The sequence below is a fragment of the Lolium rigidum genome, chromosome 1 (assembly GCF_022539505.1).
Source record: "Lolium rigidum isolate FL_2022 chromosome 1, APGP_CSIRO_Lrig_0.1, whole genome shotgun sequence".
Lineage (NCBI taxonomy): Eukaryota > Viridiplantae > Streptophyta > Magnoliopsida > Poales > Poaceae > Lolium > Lolium rigidum.
Genome location: NC_061508.1, coordinates 332008921 through 332024044, shown reverse-complemented (window position 1 = coordinate 332024044; position 15124 = coordinate 332008921).

The following is a 15124-nucleotide window of genomic DNA, read 5'->3' as shown; positions in this document are numbered from 1 at the left end:
CTCAGATTCGTGACAGCAAAGAAATCTGGAACTGCGCAGTAATCCAAATCTAGTACTTACTTTTCTATCAACGGCTTAACTTGGCACAACAAAACTCAAAACTAAGATAAGGAGAGGTTGCTACAGTAGTAAACAACTTCCAAGACACAAAATAAAAACAAGGTACTGTAGGTAAAAACATGGGTTGTCTCCCATAAGCGCTTTTCTTTAACGCCTTTCAGCTAGGCGCAGAAAGTGTGTATCAAGTAACATCGAGAGATGAAGCATCAACATCATAATTTGTTCTAATGATAGAATCATAAGGTAACTTCATTCTCTTTCTAGGGAAGTGTTCCATACCTTTCTTGAGAGGAAATTGATATTTTATATTACCTTCCCTCATATCAATAATAGCACCAACGGTTCGAAGAAAAGGTCTTCCCAATATAATTGGACAAGATGCATTGCATTCAATATCCAAGACAACAAAATCAACGGGAACAAGATTATTGTTAACGGTAATGCGAACATTATCAACTTTACCCAAAGGTTTCTTTGTAGAATGATCAGCAAGATTAACATCCAAATAACAATTTTTCGGTGGTGGCAAGTCAAGCATATTATAAATTTTCTTCGGCATAACAGAAATACTTGCACCAAGATCACATAAAGCATTACAATCAAAATCTTTAACCTTCATCTTAATGATGGGCTCCCAACCATCTTCTAGCTTTTTAGGAATAGAGGCTTCGCGCTCTAGTTTCTCTTCTCTAGCTTTTATGAGAGCATTTGTAATATGATGCGTGAAAGCCAAATTTATAGCACTAGCATTAGGACTTTTAGCAAGTTTTTGCAAGAACTTTATAACTTCAGAGATGTGGCAATCATCAAAATTCAAACCATTATAATCTAAAGCAATGGGATCATCATCCCCAATGTTGGAAAAAATTTCAGCGAGCTTTATCACGAGCGGTTTCAGCTGGTTTTAACGGTTTCGAGCAGTTTTCGCGCTTTGCATTAGAAGTGGAAACATTGCTAACACCAATTCTTTTATTAGTATGAGTAGGAGGTTCAGCAACATGTGCAGCATTAGCATTACTAGTGGTGGTAATAGTCCAAACTTTAGCTATATTCTTCTCTTTAGCTAGTTTTTCATTTTCTTCTCTATCCCACCTAGCACGCAGTTCAGCCATTAATCTTATATTCTCATTAATTCTAACTTGAATGGCATTTGCTGTAGTAACAATTTTATTTTCAATATCCCTATTAGGCATAACTTTCGATTTCAAAAGATCAACATCGGAGGCAAGACTATCAACTCTAGAAACAAGAATATCAATTTTATTGAGCTTTTCCTCAACAGATTTGTTAAAGGCGGTTTGTGTACTAATAAATTCTTTAAGCATGGCCTCAAGTCCAGGGGGTGTATTCCTATTATTGTTGTAAGAATTCCCATAAGAATTAGCATAACCGTTACCATTATTATAAGGATATGGCCTATAGTTATTACTAGAATTGTTCCGATAAGCATTGTTGTTGAAATTATTATTTTTAATGAAGTTTACATCAACATGTTCTTCTTGTGCAACCAATGAAGCTAATGGAACATTATTAGGATCACCATTAGTCCTATCATTTGCAAGCATAGACATAATAGCATCAACCTTATCATTCAAGGAAGAGGATTCCTCAACAGAATTTACCTTCTTACCTTGTGGAGCTCTTTCCGTGTGCCATTCGAGTAGTTGATCATCATATTATCAAGAAGCTTTGTTGCTTCACCAAGAGTGATGGACATAAAGGTACCTCCAGCAGCTGAATCCAATAAATTCCACGAAGAAAAATTTAGTCCTGCATAGAAGGTTTGGATGATCATCCAAGTAGTCGGTCCATGGGTTGGGCAATTTTTAACCGGAGATTTCATTCTTTCCCAAGCTTGAGCAACATGTTCAGTATCTAATTGTTTAAAATTCATTATGCTACTCCTCAAAGATATAATTTTAGCAGGGGGATAATATCTACCAATAAAAGCATCCTTGCATTTAGTCCATGAATCAATACTATTCTTAGGCGAGAGATAGCGGCTAATCTTTAGCTCTCCCTCTTAATGAGAAAGGGAACAATTTTAGTTTAATAATATCACCATCTACATCTTTATATTTTTGCATTTCACATAGTTCAACAAAATTATTAAGATGGGCAGCGAGCATCATCAGAACTAATTCCAGAAAATTGATTATTCATAACAAGATTCAGTAAAGCAGGTTTAATTTCAAAGAATTCTGCTGTAGTAGCAGGTGGAGCAATAGGTGTGCATAAGAAATCATTATTATTTGTGCTAGTGAAGTCACACAACTTAGTATTTTCAGGGTTGACCATTTTAGCAATAGTAAATAAAACAAACTAGATAAAGTAAATGCAAGTAAACTAATTTTTTTGTGTTTTCGATATAGCAAACAAGACAGTAAATAAAGTAAAACTAGCAACTAATTTTTTTGTATTTTGATTTAGTGCAGCAAACAAAGTAGTAAATAAAACTAAGCAAGACAAAAACAAAGTAAAGAGATTGAGAAGTGGAGACTCCCCTTGCGGCGTGTCTTGATCTCCCCGACAACGGCGCCAGAAAAAGAGCTTGATGGCGTGTATTTCACACGTTCGTTGGGCAACCCCAAGAGGAAGGTATGATGCGCACGGCAGCAAGTTTTCCCTCAGAAAGAAACCAAGGTTTATCGAACCGGGAGGAGCCAAGAAGCACGTTGAAGGTTGATGGCGGCGGGATGTAGTGCGGCGCAACACCGGAGATTCCGGCGCCAACGTGGAACCTGCACAACACAACCAAAGTACTTTGCCCCAACGAAACGAGTGAGGTTGTCAATCTCACCGGCTTGCTGTAACAAAGGATTAACCGTATTGTGTGGAAGATGATTGTTTGCGAGAGAAAACGGTAAAAACAAGTATTGCGATAGATTGTATTTCGATAAAGATAATTGGACCGGGGTCCACAGTTCACTAGAGGTGTCTCTCCCATAAGACGAACAGCATGTTGGGTGAACAAATTACGGTTGGGCAATTGACAAATAAAGAGAGCATGACCATGCACATACATATCATGATGAGTATAGTGAGATTTAATTGGGCATTACGACAAAGTACATAGACCGCCATCCAAGCTGCATCTATGCCTAAAAAGTCCACCTTCGGGTTATCATCCGAACCCCTCCGAGTATTAAGTTGCAAGCAACGGACAATTGCATTAAGTATGGTGCGTAATGTAATCAACAACTACATCCTTAGACATAGCATCAATGTTTTATCCCTAGTGGCAATAGCACAACACAACCTTAGAACTTTCATCCTTTGTCCCAGTGTCAATGCGGGCATGAACCCACTATCGAGCATAAGTACTCCCTCTTGGAGTTAAAAGTAAAAACTTGGGCAGAGCCTCTACTAGAAACGGAGAGCATGCAAGATCATAAACAACACATAAGCATAACTTTGATAATCAACATAACAAGTATTCTCTATTCATCGGATCCCAACAAACGCAACATATAGAATTACATATAGATGATCTTGATCATGATAGGAAGCTCACAAGATCCGACAATGATAGCACAATGGGGAGAAGACAACCATCTAGCTACTGCTATGGACCCATAGTCCAGGGGTAGACTACTCACTCATCACTCCGGAGGCGACCATGGCGGTGTAGAGTCCTCCGGGAGATGATTCCCCTCTCCGGCAGGGTGCCGGAGGCGATCTCCAGGATCCCCCGAGATGGGATCGGCGGCGACGACGTCTCAGTAATGTTTTCCGTATCGTGGCTCTCGGTACTGGGGGTTTCGTCACGGAGGCTTTAAGTAGGCGGAAGGGCAAGTCGAGAGGCGGCACGGGGGGCCAAACCACGAGCCGGCGCGGCCGGGGGTGGGGCCGCGCCGCCCTAGGGTTTGGCCACCCCGTGGCCCCTCTTCGTCTCGTCTTCGGTCTTACGGAAGCTTCGTGAGAAAATAGGCCTCCGGGCTTTTATTTCGTCCAATTCCGAGAATATTTCTTTACTAGGATTTCTGAAACCAAAAACAGCTGAAAACGACAAGCGGCACTTCGGCATCTTGTTAATAGGTTAGTTCCAGAAAATGCACGAATATGACATAAAGTGTGCATAAAACATGTAGATAACATCAATAATGTGGCATGGAACACAAGAAATTATCGATACGTTGGAGACGTATCAGGCCTTTGAAACCTCGGCCGATTATTTTGCCTGCTAGAACTTGGAGCATCCCTGTGATCGTTGCGCTGCTCGTTGCTCCTCTGATAGTCATCTCGATGATTTCTTCCACTATTTCCTCGGAAGCCAGCCGCTACTTTGCCGGGACCATCATAATCTGAGAACTGTCGAGAAAAATGTCGCCTATTTTGGTTGTTATTGATACGTCTCCGACGTATCGATAATTTCTTATGTTCCATGCCATATTATTGATGATACCTACATGTTTTATGCACACTTTATGTCATATTCGTGCATTTTCTGGAACTAACCTATTAACAAGATGCCGAAGTGCCGATTCTTTGTTCTTACTGTTTTTGGTTTCGTAAATCCTAGTAACGAAATATTCTCGGAATTGGACGAAATCAAGTCCCGGGGCCTATTTTGCCACGAACCTTCCGGAAGACCGAAGAGCATACGAAGTGGGGCCACGAGGTGGCGACACCACAAGGCGGCGCGGCCAAGGAGGGGCCCGCGCCGCCCTATGGTGTGGGCCCCTCGTCAGCCCTCCGACTCCGCCCTTCCGCCTACTTAAAGCCTCCGTCGCGAAACCCCTGAGGCGAAAAACCACGATACGGAAAACCTTCCGCGAGACGCCGCCGCTGCCGATCCCATCTCGGGGGATTGCGGAGATCTCCTCCGGCACCCTGCCGGGAGGGGATTCATCTCCCGGAGGACTCTACACCGCCATGGTCGCCTCGGAGTGATGAGTGAGTAGTTCACCCCTGGACTATGGGTCCATAGCGGTAGCTAGATGGTTGTCTTCTCCTCATTGTGCTTCATTGTTGGATCTTGTGAGCTGCCTAACATGATCAAGATCATCTATCTCGTAATACTCTATGTTGTGTTTGTCGGGATCCGATGGATAGAGAATACCATGTTATGTTAATTATCAAGTTATTGCATATGTGTTGTTTATGATCGTGCATGCTCTCCGTTATTAGTAGAGGCTCAGGCCAAGTTGATGCTAGTAACTCCAAGAGGGAGTATTTATGCTCGATAGTGGGTTCATGCTGCATTGACACTGGGACAATGACGAAAAGTTCTAAGGTTGTGTTGTCTTGTTGCCACTAGGGATAAAACATTGATGCTATGTCCGAGGATGTAGTTATTGATTACATTACGCACCATACTTAATGCAATTGTCCGTTGTTTAGCAACTTAATACTGGAAGGAGTTCGGACGATAACTCGAAGGTGGACTTTTTAGGCATAGATGCGGTTGGATGGCGGTCTATGTACTTTGTCGTAATGCCCAATTAAATCTCACTATACTTATCATGACATGTATGTGCATTGTTATGCCCTCTCTATTTGTCAATTGCTCGGCTATAATTTGTTCACCCAACATGCTTTTATCTTATGGGAGAGACACCTCTAGTGAACTGTGGACCCCGGTCCATTCTTTTAATACTTGAAATACAAATCTGCTGCAATACTTGTTTTTACTATTTTCTCTGCAAACAATCATCTTCCACACAATTCGATTAATCCTTTGTTACTGACAAGCTGGTGAGATTGACAACCTCACTGTTTCGTTGGGGCAAAGTACTTTGGTTGTGTTGTGCGGGTTCCACGTTGGCGCCGGGATCTCCGGTGTTGCGCCGCACTACATCCCGCCGCCATCAACCTTCAACGTGCTTCTTGGCTCCTCCTGGTTCGATAAACCTTGGTTTCTTTCTGAGGGAAAACTTGCTGTTGTGCGCATCATACCTTCCTCTTGGGGTTCCCAACGAACGTGTGAAATACACGCCATCAAGCTCTTTTTCTAGCGCTGTTGCCAGGGAGATCAAGACACGCTGCAAGGGGAGTCTCCACTTCTCAATCTCTTTACTTTGTTTTTGTCTTGCTTTATTTTGTTTACTACTTTGTTTGCTGCACTTATATCAAAACACAAAAAAAATTAGTTGCTAGTTTTACTTTATTTACTGTCTTGCACTCTATATCAAAAACACAAAAAAATTAGTTACTTGCATTTACTTTACTTGATTCATCATGTTTCCTTTTAATTTTACCACAAAAAACATACCGGTAGGACGCGGGTCTATCATTGGGAGAAACAATATAGAAGAATTCTTCGATCATGTTAGTACCGTTGAAGATTTTGAAGATAGACACTTGGTAGAACTTGCTCCTACTTATGAAACTGCTGCTGCTTTAGTTCGCATGTTGGAAACTAAATTTGTTAATCTCAATCCTATAATCCAACACATGTTTCTTATACTTGGTGATTTGGAAGAGGGGGAAAAGAAAGATTTTGTTTTAGAAACCCTTCTTAGAGAATTTGGTGGTCTAGCAAGAGAGGCTAGAAAGGTCTTCGCTAAATTTAATATGCTTGGTTCTCAGACTAATTTTGTTAGTCTCCTTCAAAAAATGGACATGGATAGGATAAGGTACACTAATAATGCTAATGATGGTGGGGAGATCAAAGAACCAATACCATGCAAACTCCTAGCTATGAATGATGCACTAGAAAATAACTATGCTTGGCTTGTTCCTGAAAATTTGTTCGATGAGAGTAGCAAGCCCAAGACTAATGAAAAGGGAGACGCTGAAACTTATGTATCCAATATACTATGCATGGTTGAGAAAACTCCAAACCCCGCTGTAGGTGCACCACCCTTCGATAACACTTGAGTTACACTTTCTGCGCCTAGCCGAAAGGCGTTAAAGAAAAGCGCTTATGGGAGACAACCCATGTTTTTACTACAGCATTTTTGTTTTATATTTGAGTCTTGGAAGTTGTTTACTACTGTAGCAACCTCTCCTTATCTTAGTTTTATGTTTTGTTGTGCCAAGTAAAGTCTTTGATAGTAAAGTAAGTACTAGATTTGGATTACTGCGCAGTTCCAGATTTCTTTGCTGTCACGAATCTGGGTCTACCTCCCTGTAGGTAGCTCATAAAATTAAGCCAATTTACGTGCATGATCCTCAGATATGTACGCAACTTTCATTCAATTTGAGCATTTTCATTTGAGCAAGTCTGGTGGCCTAATAAAATCCATCTTTACGGACTGTTCTGTTTTGACAGATTCTGCCTTTTATTTCGCATTGCCTCTTTTGCTATGTTGGATGAATTTCTTTGATCCATTAATGTCCAGTAGCCTTATGCAATGTCCAGAAGTGTTAAGAATGATTGTGTCACCTCTGAACATGTTAATTTTTATTATGCACTAACCCTCTAATGAGTTGTTTCGAGTTTGGTGTGGAGGAAGTTTTCAAGGATCAAGAGAGGAGTATGATGCAATATGATCAAGGAGAGTGAAAGCTCTAAGCTTGGGGATGCCCGGTGGTTCACCCCTGCATATTCTAAGAAGACTCAAGCGTCTAAGCTTGGGGATGCCCAAGGCATCCCCTTCTTCATCGACAACATTATCGAGTTCCTCCCCTGAAACTATATTTTTATTCCGTCACATCTTATGCACTTTGCTTGGAGCGTCGGTTTGTTTTTGTTTTTGTTTTGTTTGAATAAAATGGATCCTAGCATTCACTTTATGGGAGAGAGACACGCTCCGCTGTAGCATATGGACAAGTATGTCCTTAGGCTCTACTCATAGTATCCATGGCGAAGTTTCTTCTTTGTTAATTTGTTATATGGTTGGAATTGGAAAATGCTACATGTAGTAATTCTAAAATGTCTTGGATAATTTGATACTTGGCAATTGTTGTGCTCATGTTTAAGCTCTTGCATCATATACTTTGCACCCATTAATGAAGAAACACTTAGAGCTTGCTAATTTGGTTTGCATATTTAGTTTCTCTAGAGTCTAGATAATATCTAGTATTGAGTTTTGAACAACAAGGAAGACGGTGTAGAGTCTTATAATGTTTACAATATGTCTTTTATGTGAGTTTTGCTGTACCGTTCATCCTTGTGTTTGTTTCAAATAACCTTGCTAGCCTAAACCTTGTATCGAGAGGGAATACTTCTCATGCATCCAAAATACTTGAGCCAACCACTATGCCATTTGTGTCCACCATACCTACCTACTACATGGTATTTATCCAGCCATTCCAAAGTAAATTGCTTGAGTGCTACCTTTAAAATTCCATCATTCACCTTTGCAATATATAGCTCATGGGACAAATAGCTTAAAAACTATTGTGGTATTGAATATGTACTTATGCACTTTATCTCTTATTGAGTTGCTTGTTGTGCGATAACCATGTTTTCTGGGGACGCCATCAACTATTCTTTGTTGAATATCATGTGAGTTGCTATGCATGTCCGTCTTGTCTGAAGTAAGAGAGATCTACCACCTTTATGGTTGGAGCATGCATATTGTTAGAGAAGAACATTGGGCCGCTAACTAAAGCCATGATTCATGGTGGAAGTTTCAGTTTTGGACACACATCCTCAATCTCATATGAGAATAATAATTGTTGCCACATGCTTATGCATTAAAGAGGAGTCCATTATCGGTTGTCCATGTTGTCCCGGTATGGATGTCTAAGTTGAGAATAATCAAAAGCGAGAAATCGAAAATGCGAGCTTTCTCCTTAGACCTTTGTACGGGCGGCATGGAGGTACCCCATTGTGACACTTGGTTAAAACATGTGCATTGCAAAGATCCAATAGTCCAAGCTAATTAGGACAAGGTGCGGGCACTATTAGTATACTATGCATGAGGCTTGCAACTTGTAAGATATAATTTACATAACTCATATGCTTTATTACTACCGTTGACAAAATTGTTTCATGTTTTCAAAATAAAAGCTCTAGCACAAATATAGCAATCGATGCTTTCCTCTTTGAAGGACCATTCTTTTTTACTTTTATGTTGAGTCAGTTCACCTATCTCTCTCCACCTCAAGAAGCAAACACTTGTGTGAAGCTGTGCATTGATTCCTACATACTTGCATATTGCACTTGTTATATTGCTTTGCATTGACAATTATCCATGAGATATACATGTTACAAGTTGAAAGCAACCGCTGAAACTTAATCTTCCTTTGTGTTGTTTCAATACCTTTACTTTGATTTATTGCTTTATGAGTTAACTCTTATGCAAGACTTATTGATGCTTGTCTTGAAGTACTATTCATGAAAAGTCTTTGCTTTATGATTCACTTGTTTACTCATGTCATTACCATTGTTTTGATCGCTGCATTCATTACATATGTTTACAAATAGTATGATCAAGTTTATGATGGCATGTCACTTCAGAAATTATCTTTGTTATCGTTTTACCTGCTCGGGACGAGCGAACTAAGCTTGGGGATGCTTGATACGTCTCAGACGTATCGATAATTTCTTATGTTCCATGCCATATTATTGATGATACCTACATGTTTTATGCACACTTTATGTCATATTCGTGCATTTTACGGAACTAACCTATTAACAAGATGCCGAAGTGCCGATTGCTTGTTTTTGGTTTCAGAAATCCTAGTAACGAAATATTCTCGGAATTGGACGAAATCAAGTCCCGGGGCCTATTTTGCCACGAACCTTCCGAGAAGACCGAAGAGCATACGAAGTGGGGCCACGAGGTGGCGACACCACAAGGCGGCGCGGCCAAGGAGGGCCGCGCCGCCCTATGGTGTGGGCCCCTCGTCGGCCCTCCGACTCCGCCCTTCCGCCTACTTAAAGCCTCCGTCGCGAAACCCCGAGGCGAAAAACCACGATACGGAAAACCTTCCCGAGACGCCGCCGCCGCCGTTCCCATCTCGGGGGATTCTGGAGATCTCCTCCGGCACCTTGCCGGAGAGGGGATTCATCTCCCGGAGGACTCTACACCGCCATGGTCGCCTCCGGAGTGATGAGTGAGTAGTTCACCCCTGGACTATGGGTCCATAGCGGTAGCTAGATGGTTGTCTTCTCCTCATTGTGCTTCATTGTTGGATCTTGTGAGCTGCCTAACATGATCAAGATCATCTATCCGTAATACTCTATGTTGTGTTTGTCGGGATCCGATGGATAGAGAATACCATGTTATGTTAATTATCAAGTTATTGCATATGTGTTGTTTATGATCTTGCATGCTCTCCGTTATTAGTAGAGGCTCCGGCCAAGTTGATGCTAGTAACTCCAAGAGGGAGTATTTATGCTCGATAGTGGGTTCATGCCTGCATTGACACTGTGACGGTGACGAGAAAGTTCTAAGGTTGTGTTGTGCTTGTTGCCACTAGGGATAAAACATTGATGCTATGTCCGAGGATGTAGTTATTGATTACATTACGCACCATACTTAATGCAATTGTCCGTTGTTTAGCAACTTAATACTTGGAAGGGGTTCGGACGATAACTCGAAGGTGGACTTTTTAGGCATAGATGCGGTTGGATGGCGGTCTATGTACTTTGTCGTAATGCCCAATTAAATCTCACTATACTTATCATGACATGTATGTGCATTGTTATGCCCTCTCTATTTGTCAATTGCTCGACTGTAATTTGTTCACCCAACATGCTTTTATCTTATGGGAGAGACACCTCTAGTTAACTGTGGACCCCGGTCCATTCTTTTAATACTGAAATACAAATCTGCTGCAATACTTGTTTTTACTGTTTTCTCTGCAAACAATCATCTTCCACACAATTCGGTTAATCCTTTGTTACGGCAAGCCGGTGAGATTGACAACCTCACTTGTTTCGTTGGGGCAAAGTACTTTGGTTGTGTTGTGCGGGTTCCACGTTGGCGCCGGGATCTGCGGTGTTGCGCCGCACTACATCCCGCCGCCATCAACCTTCAACGTGCTTCTTGGCTCCTCCTGGTTCGATAAACCTTGGTTTCTTTCTGAGGGAAAACTTGCTGCTGTGCGCATCATACCTTCCTCTTGGGGTTCCCCAACGAACGTGTGAAATACACGCCATCAGTTATTTCTGTTGCGGTCTTCCTCGGGTGACCTGTGCCGTTTGTTTTGAACAACATCTTCGCCATCTGTCCAGCGATTTGCTATCTCCATGAGCCCTGCTATTGTTTTCGGGTTAGACCTTCCCAAATCCTCGATTAAGTCCTTTCTTCGGATCCCCGCAACAAATGCATCTATTTCTCTTTCGTTGGATATGTTCTCTGCCGAATTTTTATAATGTTCCATATCTGGATATACATCCTCATTGGTTCGTCATATTTCTGCCTGCAGGCCCTTAGCTTCTCTATTGACGCGGGTTTCTTGCACGTGGATCGAAAAAATTTCACAAACATATCTTTAAAAATTTCCCAGCTGTCGATGGATCCTTCTGGCAACTTATTTATCCATGATCTTGCGGCTCCGCTGAGGTGAACCTGGATGCTCTGCATAGCAGTTGCTCTAGTTCCACCCGTCAACTTCACTTTCTTCAGGTAGTCGACTAACCAGTCCTCAGGATCTTTCAGACCGTCGAACTTTTTATAGTTGTCTGGCAATTTAAACCCAGACGGAACCCGAGTTTTGCGAACTCGTCGAGTGAAGCAAGGAAGCCCACACATATCTTCTTCGTCTACTTCTGGTGAGTGCCGACGTTCTCTTCTCTCTTGTCGTGCTCTATCGACTCACGCTTGTGTCGCTGTGTCTCTCGCATCACCTACCAGTGGAGAGTCCCGCGCTACTGTGGCAGGTCGAGGACTATTTCGCCTTGGGGAACTTTCAGGTGGTGTGCTTGAGGTTGCGAACGTTGTTCCCATGGCTCCAACTCCCGCCATGGCCACTTGGTACAGTGCTTCTCTTGGATCTCCAGGATATTTCCTCGTGTATCTATCGACATAAAGGACATGTCGAGGTTCTGGATCAGATTCTCCCGCTCATCCTCGAGTACATGCGTTAATCGGGATCTTCCTCTATCACGTGCTGCTCTGTGGTTATCTCCCGAAGTTCCTGATTGTCGAACTAACTCAGCTCTTCGCCTACTCGACGCGGAGGCTGCAACTTTTCTTTGTTCAAGTATCACTATTTGTTTTCCCAGCTCTCGTCCAACACGCGCGAGTCTATATTGATATGCTTGCAGCTCTGCCACCGTAGTTGTGGTGGTCATTGGCTCTGTGCCATTCATGGCTCTTGATGCTCTGTTCCAAGCTGCCTGCGGAAGTTGTAACTTCTCGCGAGGTGTAGGTCCAACGTACTTGTTTCCTAATCCTCGCGTAAGATCAGCGGGATCGATGTATGGATTTCCTAGATCATCGAAAGCCTCTGATGTTTCATCTTCTTGGCGACTTGTCTCGCCAATTGCACAGACCTGATGGTATATTGTAGCTTTGTTTTTCTCCTCAGGGTCGGTGACACCGTCATATAGATCGGCAAAGACCTCCCGAATAGAAGTAGATCTGTCGATGAAGTCAAAGTTGTCGACACTTTCTGAGTCGATGCTCAGATCTGAGTCTGCGTATGACCCGAGTGACATACCGCTAAACATGTTTGCGAGTTTTCCGCTTGAAGCAGGATTGGTGAAGCTTGACGATGAAATGTCCTCTTCGCCGGACTCAAACGATGATGATGATTCCGAAAAATCGGAATCGATCGCTAACGGTCCCGAAGAGATCGGTACCGCGAGACGATGTGATCCTTGCTTCCCGACGCGGAAGTGGAAGCTCCCGAACATCATCTCCGTTGGCTCATTGCTAGTAACTAGGGTTGTGTTGACAATGAATCGATCCTTTCTTTCTCCCTCAACTCCCCTTTATATAGGAGGTGGAGCCGGGGGTTTCGTGCCGTACAAGTTACAAACAGTAAGAGACTCTTTGAGTTCGTCCCGTAGAATTACAAATCTCTAATCCTAATCTATCTTCAATTTCCATATCGACGCTTTATTGGGCTTCCGGGCTTTGTAATCATCGGGTCATGGGCCTTCAGTAATCGCCGGGTACCTTATTCGGTAGGCCCATTCGGGATGCCTGATGGGAGGAGTATATTGAAAACTCATCGGTGCTTTTGAGCACTACTGAGCTCATTTTAAATAAATAAAATTAAAACTCTTACTTTCGGTCTCCGAAAAAACTGTCAAAGAAAAGGTACGTGCATATATGCATCAAGATTGCACGCCAAACAATTGTTCAAAAATATGTTATATTTTGGGGAATTCGAAAAATACAAATTTCTGACAAAAATATGCGTATGAAACCCGGCCCTATATGTTATCAGAAATTTACTTTTTTTCCTACCAAAATTTTGCAAGGATATACGGAGTAGGTATACGTATTCCTGAAATAAATTTTACAAATTTTTGAACCTTAGAAATACAAAATTAATTTTTCCAAAAAGAGGGCATTGCACTGAGTTCGCGTCCCCTTGTTGGCGCATCAACAAATTAATTTCTTCAAAATATTGAATGCCCATTATTTATGTGATGGCATAGACTTCGACAAACTTATAGGAAATGTTCTTATTGGGAAGGTCTTCTAGCTACCTTCAGTTTTTGAAAATTTTAAGGAGGGAACATGGGATTTAGTTTTTGAAACCGTTCGATTTCGGAAACCACCGGCCAGATGGCAACTTCCACTTTTCAGGTTTATTTGCGCCATATGACACTCCTTAATTTTTGTTTGTTTGAGCGGAGCCTTTATCTAGTCCTACCCTCCCTAAATTAAATTTGAAATGATGTGCTCCTTCCGTTCATAAAAAAATATCAGAGATTTATCTAAATTTAAATTTAGATGTGTCTATATACTAAAGAGTATAAAAAATATTTAAATTAAAATAAATTTGCGACTAACTTTTTATCGACTGAGGCAGTATTGGCCAAACTTGCCAACTGCGATTGGCCAAGCCCATTTCTCAACCCACGAAACATGTCCGCTGGATTCAAGAAAACAAGCCCACAAGCGAAAGCCATTTCGGCAAACCCACCTCCAAGAACCGGAGCGGAAGGAAGGCTGGGAGGGAGAGCCAAACCACGGCGGACCACGGGCTCGCCGGCTCCCCGCAGTTGGGGCGTTCCGCGTCCGCCGTCGGCCGTCCTGTTCTTCCGAGGCGGTATTTCGGGAGAGGTACGGTCACTGCTTCTTCCGAGGCTCCAACCCCAATCATTAGGATCTGTACCCCTTTTATTATTATCATTACGATCTGTGGTCTTGTTGTAATCCTGGAGGATATATGTCTGCAAATCACCACCGTCAGTAGATACTACAGAGGTTTCTATCAGAGCTCCAGTTGTAGGATTCTGGTCGCTAATTACTCTAGCTGCAAGGGAAATCAGTCCCAGATAGTCGCATTGTAAATTTGAGCAATCCATATAGTTTACCTGGTATCCTCCTACTGAATAACCAAACTGAGACTTCCACCCTCCCTGTCAATGGGATGACTTTTTGCCCAGTGAAGCCTCTGCTCCATGGCCACATATCTACTGTCGCTGAACCTGGTGTTGTCCACTAGACTCAGATACTTCCCCCTCTCGGCTAAGTTATGATAAAACAGGTACTGGTGTATGGACTATGGAGCATGCTATATATGCCTTTATCTTTACATACACTACCTTGCATTCAAAAGGCATGGGACTTTTTGTTCTATGGTTTTGGTTTGACGAAGGTATTGAAGGTTCCATGTTTGTTGGTTTTGAACTTTTAGGTAGACAGGAAAACTGAGCGTAGTTTGCTGGCTTTTGAACAATTCTATTGAAATTAACTTTGATTCATAACCTGGGTATGTTTCCATGTCACCTACCTTTAGTTAAATGGTGCCCCTGCAGTTCTTTTAATCCTTGGCATGCTCACTGTGCTTATAAGTGATATATGCTCACTTGCTGTGATGATATCTTTTTTATTAGTCCACTCATCTTGCTTGTGGCTTGCAAAATGTGCCTATATGCATGAACAGGAATATAATGTAAAATAATTTTTGCAGGCTTGGTGGACCTCACCTAAATTTCCACATCCAACTCTGACCATGCCACTATCAGTCTAAACTGATAAATCAAGTTGAATTGCCTGTAGATGGTTATGTATTAACCAAAGAGGACACGATTCTCAGC